Below are 19,925 nucleotides of genomic sequence, written 5' to 3' on the forward strand. Positions count from 1 at the left end.
GGGATCCCAAGCTCTACTTACAGATAATGGTGTTTCAACAAGCAAAGTAAAAATAACTGTATTATATGAAAATACTTTGCAACGTGATAAGCGGTATTGGCAACTTCACCTAATTTAACATTTTATTCTTGGGTCACGATGAGGTAAATAATAGACTGAATGGTCCTTATAAAATACCAACCAATCCACCCCAAACCTGTATTACTGTATTATGACTAAGTCTGTTTAAAGTGGATTTACTAAGAACCCACCTTGGTCAAAAAGAAAAACGGTGGAAAGAAAACAGGTGGAAAGGAAGGTGACCCAGGGAAACTAAACTCCAACAACGGATACCATTTCGGGAAACTCAAGGGCTCAGGCTGCCTGGCCAGACATAAGCAAGGCGAGCCCAGGGAAAGCCCTGAGTTCCGGGGTGGAAGAACTGCGGAGCTATGTGGAAACCCGCCCAGGACTTTTTCGAGATAGAACATCACCGGGACAGGAAGGAAAAGGGACAACGGATCTGCGAGACCGGGCAACAGCCTCTTCCCAAACCCCGGACGCAAGTTACACTCTCTCTCCCAAGGGCGGAGACCCCTTAGACAAGACAAAGACCAGCGAGGGAGGAGACATGGAGTGCGCATGCGCCACGCAACGCGCATGCGCATAGAGGCCGGCACCGCGGCTCGATTTGTCGGGGGAGGGAAGGAAGGAGAAGGGAAGCGTCAAAAGGAGCGAGCTAGGAGGCGGGGGAGGGCCTAGTGGTGGGGTGCTCGCGCGCGCCTACTGGTGGCCGGAGGAGAAAACGTCCGCGAAGACCTCACTGCTGACCCCTCCCTTGAGAAGGCTCGCGCTCCCGCTGCTCGCGCCTGCGCCGCCTGCCGGCCTCGGGAACGCGCCCTCTCGCTGGTGCGCGGGCTCGCTCTCCGCCACCTACCAGCTCCCGCACCAGCAGCAGCGCAGCCGCCGCCGCCGCCGCCGCCCACCTTCTGCCGCCGCCACCACTGCCACTTTCTCCTCTCTTTCCTCTACTGTCCTCGCCCTCTGTCGACTATCAGGTAAGCGCGAGGCTCCTCTATCTGCCTCCCCGTCCGCCCCCTTGCACTCTCAGGCTGCCGCCCCTCGTCCCCCGCCGCAGAGATGGGTTTCGAGAGGTAAGCATAGGTCTGGGGCAACGGCTGGGGCCCCTCCCTGCGCCGTGTGCGCTCGGGGCTGGGAATAGGGCGGCTTGGAAAGGGACCCATGCAAGGGATGCACGCACGCATATGTGTTGGTGTGTGTGTGTGTGAGTGTGTGCGCGCGCGCGCGCTCTGGGGTGTCCTTAAGACCCGCTTCGCGCGGACCCGGCCAGAGGTTGTGCCCGAAGGGTGGGGCGCGGATGGCGGTGACCTGGGGGAGAGGGCTGCAGTGCACTCTTGCTCGTCACCTTTTGCCGCAATGGGCGTGTGTCTGTACATGTGTGTGTTAGGGGGTGTCTTGTGACGACCCCCGAAACCGAACCCGTAATCCTATTTCTCTGCTTTGGTTTGCCATAAGCCCTTCAGGAAGGTATGGATCCGGTTCTAGAAAAGATGAATCCCTGCCTGCCCTTCCCTACAACTCCCTGTCAGCAATTCCAGTGGGGCTTTCACTGCCCCTGATTTAAGGCGGTGGCCCACTCCCTCCCCGTTTTCCTCCTTCAGAAACCCGCAGGGGACGTTTGGGGGCTGGGAGTGCAATCGAGGAGATGGGGAGGGGTCCAGGCGCTGTCACTTTCGTTGCCCTTCCCCCTGCGCGCGCCTGGCACCGAAATGCGAGCCGCGCCGTGCCCGAGACAAGGTAGCGCGGGGATCCCGGTGTGGGCTCGGAGAGGCAAAAGGCTGGAGTCACCTGGCCTTGCAGTGTGGAAGGACTCGGTAGCGGCGGATCCCTGCTCGTAACCGCAGCCCGGCACAGGCACGCGCGGGGGCTGCAGGTGCATTTCGGGGCGGGCCCCTTTCTCTGCGCGCTGCGCCTGGCGTCCGGCGTGTGCGCTCCCTGCCGGAGGCGCTGGGCTGGCGCGCAGGGCTCGCCCCTCACTGCGGCAGTGGGTGTGGATCGGGGTGGGCAAGGAGGGGGAGAGTAGGCTTGCCTCCTCCCACTCCCACCCTGCTTTTTTTCCCCCTCCAAACGCGAGGTGCCATCTTTTTGCGGCGTGTCACGTCTTTACTGTACCCTGCCAAGCCGGGTGGCTAGGCTTTGGAGGACAGGGCGGGGACTGTAATTAAGGTGGGGGGGGACACGATAATCAACGCTGAAGTCTTGGTATTTTGCTGCTGTGGGCTTGAGCCCTGGGGGCGTTCACCCCTAATCTTTCTCGGAGGCTAGATGCTTTGTTTGTAGAGCTTACGTGATCTGCGTTGCCAGCCCTGGTTTTTTGGCTCTTATCTATGAGAGTGTTTAACCAAGGGCCCTGCCCCTGCCCCCCTATTTTCCGCCCCGCATTTTCGAGCCTTTTGTTAGATCTCGGGCTGGCTCGGGTCAAGGAACCCCAGTCACAGCCCTGAGGGCATGGATGGAACGGCCGTGACCCCGCTCGGCCCCTTCCCCGGAGCCGGGCGGCGCGCCAGGAAGAGTTCGCGGGGCCGAAGGGCTGGAATTCGAGGTCTCTGCGCGCTGTGCGGGTGGCCGCAGAGGAGGAAGCCCCTTCCTCCATCCTGAGAGGCCTGGGGGCCACCTCCCACGGGCTGCCCACTAAGGGTCAGCGGTGACCCCCGGGAGGTGGCGGAGACAGCGCGCAGGCTGAGCCCCTCTCGGCTTCTTGCCCTGTTGCTTCGCCAGATGGAAGAAAGTAAGAAGGGGGCAAGAGGGTTCCTCCTCTGCTTCGGGCCACACCCATTTTTCCTGAGATGACTTGGGGGGGGGCACCGAGGGGTGGTTGCTATGGAAACCACACGCGTCCCGAGAACGGACCTCGGGGCGTTGCCCCGCCCCTTCCCAGCCAAGATTTTGAACCCAAGGGGCAGGCGAGGCCGCGGCCCTTCAGTCTTTCTGAGGCTGCTGGGGGTAAACCGCCCCCAACCCTGAGCTGGTGACTCTTCCTAATTGGCCTCCGGCGGCCTCAACCACCCAGATTAGCGTCCCTCATGTATTTTTATTATTGTGGCTGAATATTATTTTGGAAACGTACAAGATTTTAACTTAAAAGCCCGAGTACACTGTCACCCTTGAAATGGGGAGGGAGCGGGAAAGGGGGTTATGGACGCCCTGGCAAGGGAGTCCGAGCTTCGCCCTCCTGCCACGAGCCGGGTCCGCGCGGTTTTCTGGTTAATTCTATCGCTGCAAACTGATGCAGGGGCGCAGTTCCGAGAGGGATGAGCATCCCTAGAGCCCAATCATTCACGCGAGCTGCCCAGATTGATCTGAATGTCCAGGGATTGGTCGGGCTGGGGTCGAGAGCCCGCCAGAGGCCCGGCTGAACCTTCCTGGCTGCGGCGTCGGAGGTCGAAGCCAGGAAGTCTGGGGCCTCCCTGCAGAGTTGAGCCCTCCAAGGGTGGGGTGCAGGAGAGGCTCAAGGATCGCTTCGAGCATCTTCTCCTCTCGCCCCCCTCCACCTCCTCCACCCTAGAGCTGGGCGCGGAATTCTGGTTCCAGACAGAGCAAGGGTCATAGAGCGGCCCTGAGAACGGGTAGCCCGCGGCCGCAGCTCCCCCGGGGGGGCCGCGGGCGGATAGGTCACCTCCTGTCGGTTGGAGGAAAGGGAGCACGGCGGGAGCGAGCACATTTAGCTCAATGCCGGGAACAAAGCGCAGTCCAGACGTCCGCGATTTTGCTCCATTTTGAAATGTGTTGGCGCTTTAGTGGGGCTCTGTTTGGCAAGGCCTGGGAGCTGTTCAGGGAGGAATCCCGGGCGCCAGTAGATGGATCTTCGTACTTGGATCCGGAAACACCATCCCTGGCTCTCCTCGTGCTTGAAGTAACCGGCTTCCCCCCTCCCCCTCCTGGGATCTCGAGGGATACAGCATTTGAGCCCATGCTCCTAAGGGAAAGGTCCAGGCACAGTTCCGAGGGCTATCGATTCCTGTCCCCGACCCCCCCATCAGGCGGGAGCTCATTTATGTCCCGGAACACCCCATTTGGCCTCTGGCACGCAGGAACCTCCAGGCGCGGTCTCCAGCTGGGCTCAGTTGGGCTGGAACCTGGGACAGCGACTGCGGGGCCTGGCTCTCCAGGCCACCTCGGGTGTGTGCTCAGGCTCCGCAGGATGGGTTTTTGATCGCTACCCCCTCCCATCGACCTGTCCTACGGCAGAAGGAGAAATGTCTTTCCTACCTAAATAAATGAAGGTATTATTTTGCAATTTATGATGCTGCTTAGGTTTGCTAGATAAGAATTGCTTATCCATTCCTCCATCTCCAGACCCTGCCTCTAAACAATAAATGAATTACCACCCCGCCCCACCCCATCCCAGTGGCTGGTCCCAAGTGACTCCTGAAGCTCATCAATTCTTTTACCTACAGCTGCTTCTGAAACAGCTTGTGTTTACTGCACTAATCTGGTTTAGCTCTTGGGGTTGCCTTTGGGTAGTTGCGGGAGAGTTTTGTTGGCTCTGCTGGTTTTTGGAGAAGTGACAGCCCTTGTCTGTATGTGCCCGCCCCCACACGCGCCTCCTCCAGCACCTGTCTATGGTGGAAGGGCGTGGCTTGGAACTGGTTTCAGGTATCAGGCTCAGCATCCCTGACAGGAACAAAAGGAATGGATTATTCCCACAAATTGCAAGAAGAAAACTTAGAAGCAGTTTGATTGAGAAAGGGTCAGATTTATTCCGACTGGGGAAAGAGCCCCTTCTATTGGACGGGTGCTTTGACCCACTACCCTTGGAGGGCAGTGCCAGCGGGGAGATGCAGTGAGATCCTGGTGCCCTTTGTTTAGGCTGAATTTTCTTTCTGCCCTGTTAACATCAGTTCATGAACCCATTTGTCAAAAATTTTAAAAAGTTGTGTTTTATTACAACTTCCCTCAGCATTTATGTATATGAATATGGTTTGAGTGGCTCCACATCTGTGTGTGTGAACATGTATTAGTTTTCTAGTTAAACACCTGATAGTTTTCCAACTAGATAGTATTCTCCCTATGCCCACCTTGAAAAAGAATCACTCAAAAACAAATCAAAACACCGTCGGGGGCTTAATACAGTGCTAGACCTCGAATAGGTGTTTGGTCCATACCCATTTAACAAGTAATTGGGTAAAATGGGAAAATGCAGGTCAAAAAGGTGGTAAAGAGAAAACTAGAAGAAGGGGGCTATATTCAAGGTCATGGCATCGATAAGGTTTGGGGGCAAATCTAGTCCAGTTTGTCCCCTGCTCGGTATCCAAGTGGCAGCCAGAAAGCAGTCTGTGCTCCTTCGTGTACCTCCACACCCTCCCTACTCTGCTTCTGAGCCTTCTCCCTTCCCAGTACAGCGCTCCCTGGCCCCAGAGCCCAGTCCCCGCTGCTCACCCCACCCTAGCTGGCCAGAAGAGTGCAGGAGAGAGGATGGAAAGAAAGCACACAATAGCTCTGGGGGGAAACAGATCAGAACTGATCTCTGCCATCTCTGGGACTGTAGGCCCTCCTGGCACCGGAAGTCAGAAGGATGGATGTGGGAAACCCCATTTGTCTCTGCCCCTTCCCCTTCCTCCCGCCCTGCCTTTTTCATTATCCCACTTTAAAAAGTGCCCCCCCACCTCTCCATATCCCCCAAAATATCCACCTAGTTAATTGCTTCTCTAACTTGCCAGCCTCACTGCTTCTGCTGGTGGTTTGCAGGAGCCCCGGCATGGAGGAGCATACCTGAGCAGGTGAGGGGAAGAGAGGGTTGCTGCCTCACCAGCTGGGCTGCTTCCAGGAGAGGACCCAAATATTCCAGCTGGGACTCTTGGGTGTATTCCTGTAAAACAGTGGTATTCAGTCCCCAGGGCCATTGAGAGGTTTAGAGACGTCTTTAATTTTCACAACTGGGGAAGGTACCACTGGCTTCTAGTGAGTAGGAGCCAAGGACGCTGCCAAACCTCCTGCTATGCACAGGACAGTCCCCCACATCAGAGTATCTGGCCCCAAATGTCACTTGTGCCAGGGTCAGAAGTCCTGCTACAGAAACATTGTTACTCTGGCATTCTTATCATAATGGCACTTATGTTCAGGGAGTGTCTTTTAGGAGGCACTGTTGTAAGTGCTCCCCAGAGATGATCTCATTTCATCCTCCCCAAACCCCCATTTCGTAACAGGTGCTGTTATTATCTCTGTTACGTATGGAGAAACTGAAGTACAGAGAGGTTTAGTAACTCACTACAGGTCACACAGCCAGGGAGTAGTAGAGCTGGAAGTCCAACCCTAGCCTCCTCCTCTTCTCAACTACACGTGGCTTTAATAGGCCTTTGTGGGCTAGCCTGGGAACCTGCGCATGATCTCTGTAACACTGACCCATTGGAAGATTCCAAAGCCACTGACTCACAAAATGGACTTCTGAAAGAGTCCGTCATTGGAGCACAACGTGAAGCTTGTAATTTCTCATCTAGCCTTGGCACAGGGAGCAAGGGATTTCACTCAACCTCTGTACCTCTGTTTATAAAACAAAGAGAAAAATATCCTAGGGACCTTAAACCTCTTCCCCCAGACCCAGGTGTTCAAGACGGCTCTGTTGTACAAAGGAGCAGCTGGTTCTGATCAGCTCAGAGAAGGCTGGAAATCAAGACTGGGGAATCATGATATAGACTCAGCTATGGTCAGGGCCAAATCAGTGAAGTTTTAGGGACAGCAGATCCTCATCTTAGGTGCCCTCAGAGAGATCAAAGCTTTGGCACCAGCCCATGGGACCAGCTCTGAGTCTGTGGCTGAGTCGAGTTGGGTGGACATGGGAAAGGGCCTCATGCAAGAATCTCAGGGTTCCCTCGGCAAAGGTGGGCCTGGAGGCTTTTCTCACTTCCTGGGGTGCAGTCTGTACAGTAAATATTCCTTTATGCTGTGGCACAGAGGGACTGCCTGGAACCCTTCGTCGCCAGAACTCACTGGCATCCACCTGGGGGAAGAACGGAGGCCACTGTAATCCTGCAGCCAGCCCTGTGTGGGCGACCAGACATGCAGCATACATGCCCGTCTCACCCCTGTTACCTCGCCAGCGGGGTTACTGTCCAAGCACGCGTTTCCTGTCTCCAGACACCATGCTCCTGCCACCTGGGCCAAGTTCCTTTCCTGCCCAGATGGCCTCCACCTGAGTGTGGGCAAGCAGGGAGAGGCCGTCTTGAGATGGTTTCTGAACTTTCTGGGTTCTCTGATTAGGAGACATTCTGCAGATGTGCAGCTAAAACCGGCTTCCCTGAAATACAAACTTGAATGACTTCCAGGTGGTTTATCTGAGTGTTTTTGCTGTGTTAACATTTCGGTGGGCTCTGTGCTGCTCTAATCAGGGGCACTAGAGAATGAATTCCCCCGGAAATGTATTTTGTGCCTTGGCTATTCAGGGAAAGCTGGTGAGCACCTTAAAGGCAGACGCTGTTTCTTCCTGACAAGCCCTCAGGGCAGGGCCCTGTCTTGCAAAAAGAGGTATTAGGTTTGGCTGGTGATTAAGGGTGTGGACTCTAGCCGAGTCCTGGGTGCAAGTCCTGCCTCCCCCACTTTGGGGGGCAGGGCAGTACCTATCTCCCTGGTTGCTGTGGGGCTTAAACAGGGCAGGGGGAGAATGCAGGGCTTAGCCCAGGGCCTGGCACATAATAAATTGCTTAGGGAATGGTCCCAAGGGCAGCCGCCTCTGGATCAAGGCTTGAGATTGGATGAATGTACAAAGACATCTCCTGACCCTGGTGATGGATACACTTGTAACAGATAAATTGTTGCACTGACTAAGGACCAAGATAGGAGTGGGCAGCTGCCCAACTTGCCTGGAGCCCGGCACAGCTGTTTGGGTGGAAACGGGTCCCCCGAAAATCCCACACACCCATGTCTCATTGTACAGACAGAAATTCTTGCTACAGGCAAGCAGAGAGTGACTTATCATCTGCAGTCCCTGCCTCTGTCCTCTTCCTTCCTGAAATCCGCCCCACGCCAGGAATAGTCTGTGTACACTCCGCGCCAGCCGGAGCAGAACCGCGCCCTCCCACCATCCTGGGAACCTCGACCCCGCTTAGCAAGCGTGTCAGGTTTGGAGATCCTACTAGCCTACTCACCGAATTAAGAGCGAGCGCAGATGGGATCGGGAAAGTAAAGGAAGGCAGTGGAGAGGATTTACAAATGAAATGCTTAAGCAGGATGTGGAAGTAGGTAAACCGGCAAGCGGGCTTCATGGTCAAGAGAAGAGTCAAGCCGAAAAATGTTCAATAAAACAAACTGGACATGTTCTGAGTCCAGGGGACTCCAAGCATCCCAGGCGTATGCTCCTATCTGAATTACTAAATTTGGTTTAAGAAGCCTTCTTATCTATGCAGTGAAGACTGAGGGTCATACTATGTCAGTTTTTTTTTTTTTTAAAGTCATTAAAGCAGAAAAAATCATTATGAAATGATACTCTTGGTGTTTGGATCAGCCGGTTGGAATTTCTTGTCTTTCTTCCCTAAGCCACACTCACAATACCTTGTTAAGACTTCAGATTTCAGCTCCTTGGAAAGAGGGATTACACTACCGAGTAATCTGAATGCAGTATCTCTCTCGAGTTTTACTGTTTCATTCACAGTCTTTAATATCTCCTTTGACAGTAAAAAAAATTACTCAGTTTTATGAAGTCTTTCCAAAGCGTTCAGCTGGATTTTCCTAAAACCAATGAATGACTTTAAGAGTTTGCCTTTCATTCTGCACTTGAATCTCATCCGCTTGTGTCTTATTTAAATTATATGATTATGGTCACAAGGGCAACGGACCTAGAAGTTTGGCTGTGGTAGGAGGAGGCCTTGGCCGTGGACATCAGGCCTTGTGGACCTACCCTTGAATATTTACAGTCTTTCCTTTCTCCTTCTTGCACAGTGTCAGCTAGGACTGAGCGCCCTGTGGAGACTGGTATTAAGTGAATGGTGGGCGGTCACCTTTCCTGCCTAGCCCATCTCTTGCCTGCCTTCTAGGACAATCAGCACTTTGAATTCATTCACACAAAATCCCAGGTTAAGGGGGTGTTGCAAAATTCTCCCTATAAAGCCCAAAATAAATATAAAATCCCATCTACTATATGAACTCCCCTTAGTGAAGGAATTTTAGATGAAGATCCAACTATTAAAAACCACTTTGAATCAGCAAGATAGAATTATATCTGAAGCCATTGGAAATGGGACTGCATTCGTGGCCCTTCCTTTGGTCTTGCCCCTCTCCTGCTCAAGCTGGCATCTAAGAGAAGAGGGACGTAATTATCTCTGGTCCCAGCTGCTAGTCTGCCCACCTACCTGGAGCCCAGTTTTCTGTTTTCGCAGGAAGTCTGGATGATGTTGTCTATGGACTTGTCTGCAGTTGTAGCATAAAAAGCCCAGGGTTGCCCTTTCATCTTCGAGGCCTCCTCCCCAGGACATCAAGGGTATTAGAAGACCCCTGAGGTGCATAATTGCTGTCATGTGATCTCCAGCCAACACGTTATGCCAAAAGGGAAGTGCAGGGAAAGACCGGTTCACAGAACTGTGGGACTGTGTTCCTCCTCCAGGGTAAAAGACCTGAATGTGAACCAGTGGTCTAGTTCATGTGTCAGCAGAATCATTCGGGACCAAACGCAGTTAGGCCACTGATGGGTAGGTCATTTCAGAGGTGCTTATTTCCATTTGTTCTCAGTTGGACATTGGCACCAAACCATCGTCCTAACTCACGCCCCCTCCCACAGCCTACCCCTCTAAAAGAGGCTTATTGATTAATTAATAATCTCAAATCAAATGCTTTAATGCCCAAGGGAAAGTTACAATTTAAAGACTCTCTTTGGTATTTGTTTTATTGGAGAGAGAGAGCACAAGCGCACGTGTGGGAAGGGGGTCAGAAAGAGAGAGAGAGAAAGAGAGAGAATTGCAGTCAGACTCCCAGCTGAGCTCAGAGCCCAATATGGGGCTCGATCCCAGGACCCTGAGATCTTGACCTGAGCTGAAGCCAAGAGTTGGACACCCAACCAACTGAGCCCCATACTTATAATTATGTGTTTAAATGTAAATATTCAGGGCACCTGGGTGGCTCAGTGGGTTAAGTCGCTGCCTTTGGCTCAGGTCATGATCTCAGGGTCCTGGGATCGAGTCCCACATCGGGCTCTCTGCTCAGCAGGGAGCCTGCTTCCCTCTCTCTCTCTCTCTGCCTGCCTCTCTGTCTACTTGTGATTTCTTTCTCTGTCAAATAAATAAATAAAATCTTAAAAAAAAAATAAATGTAAATATTCACTCCCTTATTTGATGTATGTCTAGACTTTTTATATTAGGTTTGCTGAACACTTGACAGCTTTCAACTTTAGTATTGGTAATGCATCAGAATTTAAATTGAGATATGTTAATAAGTCAAGCAAAGGTTGTATATATGAGTAAAATACTTGTATATAATCTGTGTTGGGGCACGGTAATAATTGCAGTATAAATGCGTGTGAACCTGTCCCTTTCAAAGCTCCCGTTGCCAAGAATCACCAGGAATAGCTGTTTGGAAGAGTCCCCAGATCTTCTGCCATCCACCTTCTGTCTCGTCTTTTCCTTAGGAACAGGGAAATTCCACACTGGCCCCAGGACACATGCCTGTGCCTCACCATGGGCCCAGTTTAGAAAGGAAGGATTTTGCAGAACATCTCTAAATCCACTTGAATAATGGAGTCATCAGTCACAGACTCACCTGAACCTGCTTTAACCCTATTTAATCTTTCCCGGGGGTTAATCCTGCAGGATGGGCCTGCTGGGCGCCTCCACTGGATTTAGTTCTGCAGGCCTCCTGTATCTGGAGTCCCTCCCTTTTTAACCCTGCAGGGAACAATGACTACACTCTGTTCCCTGCAGAGGGTTAAAGACTGAATACATTGAAATAAATCCCTTTCAGTGTCACTAAAGTGCTATAAATAATTATGAACTGATGCTTGATGTCTGATGGGAAAACTTTTTTTTTAACTGGCAGGATTCTTGTTATAAATTGATAATCTGGGCCAAGTGACAAAGAACTTTAAAAAAAAAAAAAGAGAGAGATCTGTGGACATTGGGGAGGGTATGTGCTATGGTGAGGGCTATGAAATGTGTAAGCCTGATGATTCACAGACCTGTACCCCTGGGGCAAATAATACATTATACATTAATTAAAAAAAAAAAAAAGGTCTCCTTATCGTTTATTGCTGGCAAGACTGAATTCCAGAAGCTAGCCATTGCCTGCCTCTTTTTGTGGGCCTGTTATCCCCCGCTGCATGGGCTTGCTTGCCAAACCCTGAATTTAATTGCAGCCTTTCCTGTTTACCATCTGAAGAGACTTGGGGCGACGTGGAAGATTTCCTGTACCTCCATTTTTCCATCTGCAAAATGGGGATCCTGCAATGCCCTCACCCCCAAATGAATAATAATGCAGGCTCCCTTCTCACTGGATAGTTGCAGAGCTGAAATAAAACATTCTATGAGAATTCCTTTGAGCGGCTTAGAAGACCTGCCCCAGGTAGCCAGAGTCAGGCGCTGATCTGAAGTCTCCACAGGGCGAATGGAGCCCGATGCCTAAGGTCATTCAGCTGCCGCCACCCTGCTCCCCTCTTGCCAGCAGGACGGTGCAGGCTCCTTCGCAGGGATGAGCAGCCATCAGCAGGGCCTGTGCCCATGCTGGTTGGACAGGTGGTTGCGGTCAGCGTGTACAGGTCTCCTCTGTTCCCTTCTTTGCAGAGGAGGTCTAAAGCTGGGGTGCAGGACAGGACAGAGGGTGGTCATGTTTGGACTGTAACCTGAAGTGATACCCGGAGAGGGGCAGGGGACCTCCCTGACCCCTATCCTGACCCTCAGGTGGCCTTTCCATTTTTTTTTTTAAGATTTTATTTATTTATTTGACACACAGAGAGAGATCACAAGTAGGCAGAGAGAGAGAGAGAGAGAGAGGAGGAAGCAGGCTCCCTGCTGAGCAGATAGCCTGATGCGGGGCTTGATCCCAGGACCCTGAGATCATGACCTGAGCAGAAGGCAGCAGCTTTAACCCACTGAGCCACCCAGGTGCCCCGGTCTTTTCATTTTTGCAGGGGTTTTCAGTTTTTCTTCCTAATCAGACCAGGACTTGGTACACAATCCCCTATTCAGTTATGCCCAGGGGCAGCCTCTTCTGGCTACTCCGTGTTTGGCCCCGGGGTGGGAACCAATTCAGGCAAGAGTGATTAAATTAAAGGCAGACGTTGACTTGGGTGGTGTGATATCTGGTGGCTGTGGGGCGGCTAGAGGCTCAGCCAAGTGTCATTAATTGAAGTGCCGGCACTTGGAATTTGAATGGAGCTAGAGCTGGGTTATTGTCTGTCTTTGCCCTGGGAGGGGGGGTGCTTCTTGTGCATGGGGATGGTGGGTAGTAGGTCAGGGCACGCGTGTCACTGCAGCCTGCGAACAGCCTGGCTGCCTGAACACAGTCCCTATTGGTCTAAACTAGTTCTGTTGCATGACGATGCTGGTAATAATGGTACGAGCTGGTTGCATTTATTCTACTAAAAACATGGCCTCTTTTAACCCTCCCTCCCCCTCGAGGCAGGGATCATGATCCTTATTTTGCTGGGGAGCAGACTGAAGCCCGGAGACTTCCCAGCTGGAGAGGAAGCCAGGTCATGCTTGTCCCCAACTCCCGTGCCTCGCTGCCTTCATGCCTCCCCTCTGCAGGCCACTCTCCACGCCAACAGATGTGTCTTTAGCGCTAATGCCCAGAGAAGCTGTGCCCTCCAGCCTCCCTGAATGGGTCATATGCAACCTGAGCCTGGAGAAAGTATTTTAAACCGAAAGCTAGCCTCTAAACTGGGCTGCCGCTTCATGTCGCCGGTGACGGCAGAACCAAATTTAGTGTCGTGGGCAGGTCGACACTTATCCAACAGAGAAGCTCATTTTTCTTCCCGTTCGCACAAAACATGAGAAAGGCCCACACCTGCCACACTTCTTTGGAGGGGTTATGTGTGACCGAAGGCTGGGAAAGGTGGCCAGGAGAGGTCTGGATGTGTAAACTCAGGGGAGATGACATTCAGGTTCCCAGGTGGGGTCTACAGGGAGAAATTGAATTCAAAGTGGGAGTTTTCCCATTTTCCCTGGGCCAGGCCGACTGTCTGCTGTTAGGAGAAAGGGTCACCGTGGAAAGGAGGGGCTGGGTGGCATTAGTCAGCCTCCTGGTGTACTGTCGGAGCCTCCTCCCTCAACAATCCACTTTATTTCCCGTGTCTATACCATTGCTGTTCACCTCTAGGACCAGGAAAAAAGGGAGTAATGGGGAGCAGAGAAGGGGGGATCACATGGACAGGGTTGGGGGCCACACATAGTGGAAAATTAGAATCCGCAGCCTCACCAGGCATGTTAGTGGCACTGAAATTCCTACAGTCACCCTTGCATCTAATGAAAACAAGAACCATTTCTCAGTTCTGTTCTTGCCTCCCTCCTCCCTGGCTTTTTTTTTTTTTTTTTTTTAAATCCATTAGCTCTAAAGTAAACTATATACCATGGATGAGATCTCACCCTGGTTTCTTTTGTTGGGTTTTCCTGGGTGGGGAGAAAGACAACCGTGATCATTTCGGACTATAAATTGTATTCAGGGTGTGAGTAGTCTGAGTAGTTCAAGAAAATTATTTATTTATTTATTTATTTATTTATTTATTTGACAGAGATCACAAGTAGGCAGAGAGGCAGGCAGAGAGAGAAGGGGAAGCAGGCTCCCCGATGAGCAGAGAGCCCAATGTGGGGCTCGATCCCAGGACCATGGTATCACGACCCGAGCCCAAGGCAGAGGCTTTAACCCACTGAGCCACCCAGGTGCCCCTCAAGAAAATTCTTAAAAGCACCCCAAACTAAAAGATGGGACCACCTGGAGGAACACTGTTGATCCCGGCACTGAGTGCCAGCCTGCTTAGCTCTCAAGAATCTGGGTATGGGGGACGCCTGGGTGGCTCAGTTGGTTAAGCAGCTGCCTTCGGCTCAGGTCATGATCCCAGCGTCCTGGGATCGAGTCCCACATCGGGCTCCTTGCTCAGCAGGGAGCCTGCTTCTCCCTCTGTCATTCTGTCTGCCTGTGCTCGCTCTCTCCCCCTCTTTCTCTCTGATAAATAAATAAAATCTTTAAAAAAAAAAAAAAAAAAGAATCTGGGTATGGGCCCCGTTGCCCAAAGCACTGGATGCAAAGTTAGGAGCATGGGAACGCTGAGCAGAGGGCTGCTGTCTCACTTGTTGGACAGGCCGGGGCATGCTGGCCACATCTGGGCCTCCCGGTGCTGGGAGCTCATTCATCATCAAAGGTTATGGCCACATTATAGGCACCAGACCCTATGTCTCTGGGACTTAATGACTGAGGTTCCTGGGATTGCTCCCTTCTGGGGAGGGGAGACCCTGTCCCCATGGGCCCAAGTTTGCAGAGAACGCTTGGGATGACCTGGCTTTCTGGATACACTAATAATGTTCTAATTTGGACTAATTAGGGAATGATCAGTCTCATTTCAAAAGCTGACTTACTTTTAAACACTCTTATCTAGGTATTTGGGAGAGGGGAGTTGTATAGGAACGTTTTTGTTGTGTTGAGGCTGACTAATGTCACCCAGCCCTTTCCACTGTCACCCCTTCTCCTAACAGCAGACAGTGGGCCTGGCCCAGGGAAAATGGGAAAACTCCCACTTTGAATTCAATTTCTCCCTGTAGACCCCACCTGGGAAGCTGAATGTCATCTCCCCTGAGTTTACACACCCAGGCCTCTCCTGGCCACCGTTCCCAGCCTTCAGTCACACATAACAACAGGGCGTGGGGCACAGCTCACATGTGGGTGGCCTACCTCGTGTGATGTCAGGGTGCTAGGAGGTGTCCCTAGGTGCTAGGGGGACCCCCCTTCCCCAAATTGCTAACAAGCAGACAGTCCTTTGGAGTTTATATGGTCTCATTTAGTTCTTGATGTGAGCCTGTAAAAATTCTTTTCCCTTTTACAGATGATGAAACTGAGGTTCAGCGAGGTTAAGAGGCACCTCAGAATCACATGGCTAGTGTTAGACTGACAGGGAATTTGAACCCAGAACTTCTGCTTCTCAAGAGCAAGTCTCGCCTTGGCTTTTCTATCCTTGGCTCTCCCTCCATTGCTTTAGCCTGAGGGATCCCATGGCCAGTGCTTTTTGATTAAAAAAAAAAAATTATACATATATGGCAGTGACCTGGTATTTTAGCTTTATGATTATTAAATGAAGAGATTGCTTTTTCTTCTTAAAAGTCTATTCATCATAAGATATCTTTGGGGTGTGGGCATCATTTGTGCCCCCCTGAAATGCTCCCTGCACCCTAGGAATGGGGAACACAGGTGAGGAAGAAATCACCCAGTCCAAGCATCCCCCCTCTGTGCTGAACCGCTGGGCTCACCTTTGCTGCCGTCACCCACATTTCCAGGGATCTGGGAGACACAGAGAGAGGAAGACACCTCTATTGTGTTACAGCAGACCAGGCTAAGCATCACATCTTGTTATTTTTTCCTTAACTAACTAACTAAGTTATTTTTTCCTTAACTAACAGCTAAAAATGGTTGCTAGAATTTAAAGATAATTAGTAAATTAATTGGGGTTTTCTCTGTACGACTAGTTTCAAAGCAAATCGATTCATGCTTTCTGCTTTCACATCACAAGGGCCCGTTATGTTGTGTTCAGTTTCCATGACTTCTTCTGAGACCACTGCTGACTTCTCCGGGGAGCCAGTGCCTGACCACATCCATCCATTGGGTGATGTTCTGCTCGTCTCTGTAGCCTCAGTGCCTGGCACAGCCCATGGCACAGAATAGATGCTCCATGACTGTTCAAAGAATGAATGGACAGGTGATTGCGTGAATCCAATACTGATTAAAACCTAAGGCCTTTCTTCAAGAGACTTGAGAATGGAAAGGGAAACAGGTGTATAACTTGTATAATTGTGGGTGATGGGCCACTTTATGATTTTACTTATTCATTTGTTTTGAGAGAGAGAGAGAGAGAGCACATGCAAGTGAGTGGGCGGGGGGCAGAGGGAGAATCCCAAGCCGACTGTAGAGCCCAGCTCGGGGCTTGATCTCACCACCCTGAGATCATGACTGGAGCCAAAATCAAGAGTCAGATGCTTAACTGACTGAGCCACCCAGACACCTACTTTATGATTTTTTTAAAAAAATATTTTATTTATTTGACAGACAGAGATCACAAGCAGGCAGAGAGGCAGGCAGAGACAGAGAGAGGGAAGCAGGCGCCCCGCTGAGCAGACAGCCTGATGCAGGACTCGATCCCAGGACCCTGGGATCATGACCTGAGCCGAAGGCAGAGGCTTTAACACACTGAGCCACCCAGGCACCCCCCACTTTATGATTTTAATGCCTAATCCTTTTCTATCAAATACAGTCCTGGGGCACTTGGCTGGCACAGTTGGTGGAGCATGCAACTTTTTTTTTTTTTTTTATAGTTTCAAGTTTTTATTTAAATTCCAGTTAGTGGAGCACCTGGGTGGCTCAGGGGGTTAAAGCATCTGCCTTCGGCTCGGGTCATGGTCCCAGGGTCCTGGGATCGAGCCCCACATCAGGCTTTCTTCTCAGCAGGGAGCCTGCTTCCTCCTCTCTCTCTGCCTGCCTCTCTGCCTGCTTGTGATCTCTATCTGTCAAATAAATAAATAAAATTAAAAAAATAAAAATAAAAAATAAATAAATTCCAGTTAGTTGGGGTGCCTGGGGGCACAGTGAGTTGAGCATCAGACTCTTGGTTTCTGCTCAGGTTGTGATCTCAGGGCCCTGAGATCGAGCCCCATCTTGGGCTCCATGCTCAGCAAGGAGCCTGCTTCGGGTTCTCTCCCTCTGCCCCTCCTGCTCATGCTGTCTCCAAAATAAATTAGTAAATCTAAAATAATAATAATAATAAAGTCCAGTTAGTTAACATAGTGTAACATTAGTTTCAGGTGTAGCAGTTAGTGATTCACACAACACGCGGTGCTCATCACAAGTGCCCTACTTAATACTCATCCCCCATTTAACCCAAGAGTGTGCAGCTCTTGACCTGAAATTTTGAGCTCGAGATCCAAGTGAGGTGTAGAGATTACTTAAAAATAAAGTCTTTAAAAATAATAACAACGGGGGCACCTGGGTGGCCCAGTCGGTTGAGCAATGACTCAGCTCAGGTCGTGACCCCAGGAGTCATGGGGTCAAGCCCTGCATCAGGCTCTGTGATCAGCTGGGAGTCTGCTTCAAATTCTCTCTCTTCCTCTCTCTCTCTCTCTCTCTCAAATAAATAAATAAATAAAGTCTTTACAACAACAAGAAAGAAAACAAATCCAATGCTATATTTCCTTTTAATGCTTTCACACTAAGACCTGAAGTGGTGAGGGGGGCCAGTCAGCACTTGAATTATTGAGTGCTGGGGCACCTGGGTGGCTCAGTGAGTTAAATCCTCTGCCTTCGGCTCAGGTCATGATCCCAGGGATGGAGCCCCGCATTGGGCTCTTTGCTCAACAGGGAGCCTGCTTCCCACCCCCTCTCCCCCGCCTGCCTCTTCTGCCTACTTGTGATCTGTATGTCAATAAATAAAAAATCTTTAGAAAAAAATAAATTAAAAAATGAAGTTTTGAGTGTTCAAAGTGGAAATGCGCGCATTTGCCAGAATCTTTTAAAAAGCTAAGACTTTGCATTAGTTTACGCCTTTAGATTCTCCTGAAAACTGGAATGCCACCATAAACCATGAGCCCTACTTCAAAGACAAAAGATTTTGGTGAACAGGCTTGGGTCTGAGGCATGGTCCCCAAGCTCATTCCAGGACGAGTGATGAGCAAGTGAAGACAGACGGCTTCAGTTCCTGCCACCTCAGGAGGAATCAGGTCCAGGGAGGGCTGTCAGAATTAGCAAATTAAAACCCTGGATGCCTGGTGAAATTTCAATTTCAGATAAACAACATTTTTTTTTTTAGTATAATTGTGATAGGCTACAAAATGCCGCCCAAAGATATCAGATCCTAATCCCTAGGACCTGTGAATATGACCCTTATTTGGAAAAAGGGTCTTTGCAGATGTCATTCTCTGAAGCATTTTGAGATGAGATTATCCTGTATTATCTGGGTGGGTGATAAACGCAGTCACTTGTGTCCTTATAAGAAGTCGGCAGAGAGAGATTAGAAGACCCTGTGATCGATCAGGTTGGAGTGATGTGGAATGATGTGGATTCCAGCAGCCACCAGAAGTTGGAAGATTCCGAGACAAAGGATTGGCTCCTAGAACTTTCTGGGGGAGGGAGCGAGACTTTGCCAACACCGTGATTTTGGCCCAGTGATCTGATTTTGGACTTCTGGCCTCAAGAACTGTGACAGAAGAAATATCTGTTGTGTTAAGCCACTCACTTTGCAATTTGGTACCGTGGCCACCAGAAACTATCACACTAAGTATGTCCCCATGCAGTCTTCGGGACATACTTACACTAAAACAGTTGTTGTTTATCTGAAACTCAGATTTAACTGGGTGCCTTGTATTTTATCTGGCAACCCTGATTGCCAGGGCCAAAGAAAGGGGCTTTAGAAATTTGCAAGAAAGCTGATTGAGGCTGTCAGGAAGTGGACTTCCTTACACTAGGATCCTTTGTAAGCACAGTTCCACTGAACCCATTTGAACCGCACTAGCTACCCTCTGGACAAAAGAGGGGGGCAATTAGACAGGTGCTAATGATTTATTCTTTCAACAGTCACTTGAGCACTTCCTATAAAACAGAAGTTCTGTGTAAGGGTGGAGAAGGTGAGCGTGAACGGATCCCATCCGTGACAAACCTTGCGAGATAAGCCACATGAAATATTACCAATCACCGGCTTCAGGGGATTCCACATTTCTGATACCACAGCTGCCCCCGGGGGAATTTTGGGCCCAGCCATTGAGGGGTGCTGGGGCCTGCACAGAGGCTAGGTGGTCCCCAGACTCTCGGCATTTTATTTTTTAAAGATTTTAATTTTTTTACTTGACAGAGAGAGACACAACGAGAGAGGGGACACAAGCAGGGGGAGAGGGAGCAGCAGGCTTCCGGCTGAGCAGAAAGCCTATGTGGGGCTCGAGCCCAGGACCCTGGGATCATGACCTGAGCTGAAGGCAAAAGCCCAATGACTGAGCCACCCAGGCGCCCCTAGACTCTCAGGATTTTAAGGGTGCTCACAGCATTAGCGGTTCAGGGGTCTTGGGCCATCCAGAACACATAGGGAGTCCGGGCACACTCCAGGATTGCCCCAGAGGTTTTACCAGAATACCCATGCCTGGGGAAAGAGAAAAGCAGGTTGTTCACAGGCAAAACGTGGCTCAGTGGGTTAAAGCCTCTGTCTTTGGCTCAGGTCATAATCCCAGGGTCCTGGGATAGAGCCCCACATTGGGCTCTCTGCTCAGCAGGGAACCTGCTTCTCAGGCACACACCCCCACCCCCGCCACTGCCTTCTCTCTCTGCCTGCCTCTCTGCCTACTTATGATCTGTCTGTCAAATAAATAAAATCTAAAAAAAAAAAGATAAAAAAAAAAGCAAAAGTTTTCAATGGGGACTGAAAAGACGCTAAACCTTGCTGATTCTAAGATTGCTGATAAAAGCACAGCGGGATGCCTCTGTTGGTGGCCCAGGTGGCAGAGATCCTTTCTGTGTGAGCAAGGACAGTCTGTGTGGGGTTTCACTGGGGAGGCATCTGTTGCACCAAAGTCTGGAAATGATTGATGGGAAACTGGTTGACTAAACTGCCCCCCCCCCGCCCCGCAGAATGCACTGCTGTGGACACTCCCTCAGATAGGCTAATCGAGGAACAAGGCGGCCACCGTGTGTTCCCTCTTGTACAGAAAGAGGGAGCACGCCTGTGAATGAGGCCGTGTTTATGGAGCCCGACTGGAAGGAAAGATGAAAAT

General features: G+C 50.7%; 1 protein-coding gene across 26 annotated transcripts in view; it reads left to right on the plus strand.

Moving 5' to 3' along the window:
* The first annotated feature begins 787 nt into the window (after positions 1–787).
* Positions 788–19,925, plus strand: part of MAPT (microtubule associated protein tau) — a 99,056-nt gene continuing 79,918 nt past the window's right edge. For 2 of the 26 annotated variants that reach the window (XM_045080832.1, XM_045080834.1), the window contains exon 1: positions 788–1,037. The gene's annotated coding sequence lies outside the window, so the exon portion shown is untranslated. Of the gene's footprint in view, positions 1,134–19,925 lie in introns of all 26 variants that reach the window. The other 24 variants (XM_045080838.1, XM_045080849.1, XM_045080837.1 and 21 more) reach the window with 19 other exon arrangements.

This window comes from Mustela putorius, unplaced genomic scaffold, assembly GCF_011764305.1.
Source record: "Mustela putorius furo isolate JIRA1106 unplaced genomic scaffold, ASM1176430v1.1 tig00000487_pilon_pilon_pilon, whole genome shotgun sequence".
In the NCBI taxonomy this organism is placed as follows: Eukaryota; Metazoa; Chordata; class Mammalia; order Carnivora; family Mustelidae; genus Mustela; species Mustela putorius.